Source organism: Eutrema salsugineum, unplaced genomic scaffold, assembly GCF_000478725.1.
Source record: "Eutrema salsugineum unplaced genomic scaffold, Eutsalg1_0 scaffold_1, whole genome shotgun sequence".
Classification (NCBI taxonomy): Eukaryota; Viridiplantae; Streptophyta; class Magnoliopsida; order Brassicales; family Brassicaceae; genus Eutrema; species Eutrema salsugineum.
This window is the reverse complement of record NW_006256909.1, coordinates 21,560,337-21,565,355: the sequence shown is the minus strand read 5'-3', so window position 1 is coordinate 21,565,355 and position 5,019 is coordinate 21,560,337. Positions and strand designations below refer to the sequence as shown.

The 5,019-nt window shown below is 42.1% G+C and overlaps 1 non-coding gene across 1 annotated transcript; it reads left to right on the top strand.

Annotated features, from left to right (window-relative positions):
• Window positions 1–4,536: 4,536 nt before the first annotated feature.
• Window positions 4,537–4,643, top strand: LOC112082642. Its single transcript, XR_002897308.1, has one exon. It is a non-coding gene; the product is annotated as a small nucleolar RNA R71 (small nucleolar RNA).
• The last annotated feature ends 376 nt before the right edge of the window (window positions 4,644–5,019 follow it).

Sequence of the window (5,019 nt, the reverse complement as noted above, 5' to 3'; positions counted from 1 at the left end):
GACTAGAATATGTACATTAAATGATGCAATTTATGAATATATCAACTCCCCCACACTTATCCTTTGCTTGTCCTCAAGCAAAAAGAACAAATGAGAGAGAGAGGTTGAATGCATTGGGAGTTCATATTTCCTTTGAAAGAGAAAAGTGACAACTAAGAGAATTCAAGTTCATGCTCAATATGCAATGCAAGACCATACTCTGATGTATCAACTCAACAGTAATCTCCACAAGTTCTCTTATTCCTCAACTCTTTGACATTCATTAAGCTCTTTACCAAGTGGATCAAATGATGCAATGTTCAAACAAGCAAAGTTTGGCTAGGGAGAGGCTATGAGATTAAAATGATCTCATCAGTGTTCAAGTGGGTTAAATGCAGCAAAGGGATCTCTCTATGAATGATCAAACTTTGGCAGAATGCTAAAGGTAAAAAGCAACCTATGCATACAAGGGCAAAGACTCATCACTCCCCACCCTCTACTCAAAGCTTCCTCTCTTGCTCAAAGACCTCACTTTTCACACTCATTTTTCTCTCACTAGGGGATTTGTTCTTCACTTTCACTCTCAAGTCTTGGAACTCAAACTTTACACAGCTCTTTTTCTTTTACAACTTCTAGCCTCTTCTTTCTTTCTTATCAAAACATTTGAGCTTTTGGCTTCTTTTCTTTCTTTTTCACTTAGAGGCTAGATTTTTCTTTTCAACAAACCAGAGCTCACTTTCTCAAAACACCAAGACTGACTTCTTTTTCTTTCATTCCCCTAGTTATTTTCACTCTCTCTTTCCACTCATCTCACCTTTTTCCACTCACCAAAAAGTCTTTTCCCCCACACTTATTCCTCACCAAAACTCTCAGTTCCTTGATGTTGGAACACAGCACTCAATGAGACCTGCCCTTGTCGCTCTAAACCTAACACTTTCTGCTAAGTTTGATCCAAGGTGGCCTTTCAATCACACACAAACATTTGGCTTGAAGGAAGGATGGGTTCAAGGTGAGGAAAACTGATCCAGATGTGGACTCAGCTATTTGAGCTAAGGAAGAGGGTGGTAAAAACAGGATTCTAGCTCAAATATGTATATAGGTATCCACAAGCTTATTCAAACAATGCATCACAAGATAATTTCATGTCAAGTTCAAGGTTTTCACTTATTAGAGTTGAGTTCAATTCAAAATTGCTTCTCAGATTCAAACCATTTCAAGCCTTGCAAGCACAGAAGTCATTTCACAAGCATATTTAATCCAAATTCTCAAAGTGATGTACTCTCAAGGAAAGAACCTATCATTACTCCTTGCAAGATGCAACCTACATGCAAATGCAATCTAGACTCAATCCTAAAAATGAGAATGCAACTACATGCTCATTTTTTTGTGAAAAGTTTTCAGATTTTTCCATTTTTTTGGTTTTTATATGCACTTAGATGAATATGCACTAGAATGTGACTCAAGACTCAAAGTGTAAAATAAGAAAATAGAAAACATGATTAGTAAAGGATAAAACTCCTCCCCCACACTTAAATAACACAGTCCCTTGTGTTATAAAAGTATGAGAAAGAAGTGAAACCAAAGCAAACAGGCAAAATGCAAAAGAAAAAGAAAGTCTACATGCTATTTACAAGGTTTTGAGTGTTACCTAGTGGCTGTTGAAATCAGACCCCAATGAGTGGGAGGGGTTCGATGTGTGGCCTGGTCATCCTATGTCTAACCCGCACTCCTATCCCGCAGCTTCTGTTACTTAGGCATTTTGGCCGTTCATCTTTTTGCTGCGGCCTGGCCATCCTCTGTTCTGACCCGCACAACCATCTCGGAGTAAATTCCGAGTCTTGCTGCGGGTTGGTCTTCTTTACTCCCAGGTAGCACGCTTATCTCGCAGGTTTTGGGACTTAATCTCTTTGGGTTCCCTTCTTTCTGTGCGGCCTGGCCTTCCTCTTTCCAGGTCGCACGACCATCCCGGAGTAAATTGCGAACGATCGTGCGACTTAGACTCCTTGGGTTTCAGGCCGCAGCACCAGGTCGCACGGTTTTGGACTTAGAACCCTTGGCCTTCTTCTTTCTGGTGCGGCTCAACGTCTACGCTTCTAGGTCGCACGCCCCAGCCGGAGTAAATTCCGAACCTTGCTGCGGCCTAGCTCCCTCTCTTCTGACCCGCACGCCCATCCCGCAGTAAATGGGACTTAAACATTTTGGACTTCTCCAGGTTTTGTGCGGCCAGGGTGATTTCACACCAGGTAGCACGCCCAGGCCGGAGTAAATCGCGAGTCTTGCTGCGGCCTGGACTCTTTATGCACTGACCCGCACACCTAGGTAGCACTGAGGCCTTCTTCAAGTTTTTCTGGCTTTAAACAGTTCTCTCAGCTCTCTCACATGATCCATTCCATTCATCACTGAGCTATGTCCTCCAAAAATCACCTAGAACCTGAGACCAACTCACAAAACCCATCAAAAGATCCTAAAAAAGGAAAAGAAATGAGAGAAAAGAATAAAAAGATTATATAAAAGGATAAGCTTGGGGTGTCTCCCAAGAGCACTTTGTTTAAAGTCACTAAGTTTGACTTTTTACCCTCTTTTTAGTAAGGGAGAGGAGGAGCTTTGGTGCTCCTGGTCTTGTCCATGAATTCAAGTTTGAGGTCCTTGTTCATCATCTCTTGGACACCATCAGATCCTTTGTCTATGAACTCTGGTGTGAGGATAGCTCTGACTTTGGCAAATGGTCTTGATCTTCCATTGCCTTTAACCTTGTATTCAACAGCTCCACCAACAAACTTCCAAGGAGTGAGAGTTAAGACCTGAGAAGATGACTCAAGAGTGAATGGTCTGGTTCTTGGTGGGTTCTTGTCTTGAGACCCTGAGCCAGTGCCTTTGTTGCTGCTGATCTCCTTCTCACTTGGTGTAGGAGATAGAGATTCCAAGCAAGCTTCATCATCACTAAAGAAATCCCCTTCAAACTCAAGATCAGGTCTTATTAGGGATTCTTTCTTTTTCTCAACAGATGCAAGGGGTATAGCTTCTTCTATAGTTCCAATACTCCCCACATACATCATCCCATAATGTTTCAACTCATCAGAATCATCAGATATAACTCCACAAAACCCAGCAAGAGGAGGCTTAAGAGGATAAGATACTTCATCATCTACCTTAGCAAGCACCACTCTTTGAGTATCAAAGTCCATCCTTGCTCCTGTGGTGTTCAGAAATGGAGTTCCAAGCAAAAGAGGTAGCTCTTTTGTCTTCTTCATCTTCATAACTACAAAATCTGTTGGAACTGTGCATTCACCAATTTTCAATGGGTAGTCTTCAAGGATTCCATATGGTTTCTTTGAGGATGAATCTCCAAAGGTGATTGACATGGGGTGATGCTTAAGACTCTTGATCCCTAGTCTCTCCACCATGTCTAAAGACATTACACTGATGCTTGATCCAGAATCACACAAAGCATTGTCCACTTTCAAATTTCCAAGAGAGCATGAGATGGAGAACTTTCCTGGATTGCCTAGCTTGGGAATAGATTTGGGTTTCACCCTTGTTGAGCCAGTGCTAGAGACTCCATCAGATGTCCTTCCTTGAACCATTCTCTGATCCTTTCCTTCAGCAATCTCAGAATCATTCTTTTTCATATCAAAACAAGCTGTCTCCCCACCTTCTTTCTCAATGTCCTCATTGAGATCACAGAACAGGAACTCAAACTCATCTATGATGGCGTCCTCATCATCTTTTGTCAGGCACTTTGCACTTGAGACATTGCCATGGAGAAGATCCTCAATTTCTTGGACAGCAGCATGATTCTCATCATTTGAGAGGATGGCATTGCAGTATTCTGTTGGATGTGCTACTGATGTCCCTGGTAAAGATCTTTGAGCTTGAGAACTGCAGTGGCCCTTGTTGTTCTCTAGAGTCTTGACTTTGGAAGCCAAGGTTGAAAGCTGAGATAAAAGATCAGAATAACTGCAATCCACCTTGTTGTTAATCTCTACCATTTTCTTGTTAAAGTCCATGGCACCACTTGCTTGACCTTTGAGGATTTGCTGGAGCAGGTTCTGCACTTCTTGATCATTATTCTCTGAGTTATGTTGGAGACTTTGTTGTTGGGGAGAGACAAAACCTTGTTGTTGAGTGTTTTGAGGATATAAGTTCTGGTTTGGGGGATTCTTGTAGTAGGTAAAGCCCTTTTGGTAACCTTGTTGGCCACCTACAAAGTTCACCTCAGCTGTGATGTCTTCCCTTTGAAATGTGTCTTGAAACACATGATTCACATCTCTAACAAAGTTGGCTGACTGATGAGAAGCTAAAAGAAGTGTGTCTAGCTTCTCATTGAGAGACTTGATGTCTTTCCTTGTCCTTTCCTCTTCAGCACTCACAGCCCCTCTTGAATTCCTTTCAAAGTCTGATCCATAAAGCTCATCACTCTGAGCTACGTTCTCCACTAGGGTCATGGCATCATTGACTTCCTTGGTCATGAAATTACCATTAGAAGCTGTGTCCAAGAGAAGTCTGACCTTTGGTAAAGTACCTCTGTAGAATGTACTTAGCAGCTGACAATCTGAGAATCCATGGTGAGGGCATTGCATGGTATACCCTCTAAATCTTTCCCAAGCCTCACAAAACGATTCATGGTTCTTCTGAATGAAACTTGAGATTTCATTTCTTAACCTTGCTGTTCTTGATGAAGAGAAGAACTTGGTTAGAAATGCTCTTTTGCATTGCTCCCAAGTTGTGACTGATCCTTGAGGTAGAGACTTTTCCCACTGATGAGCTTTGTCTCCTAGAGAAAAAGGAAATAGCCTCAACTTGAAACTGTCCTCACTCACTCCATTCATCTTAGTTAGATCACAAACTCTATCAAAGTTGTCAATGTGATCTAATGGGTCTTCTAATGCCAAGCCATGGAACCTGTTTGATTGCACCATGTTGATCAGGCCAGATTTGATCTCAAAATCGTTTTCAGGTGTTGGGGCTTGAATCCCATGTCTTTGACCCTGAGCATTGGCCTCATCACCAGCTCCCACAACTTGTCTTGGACGTGGAGGT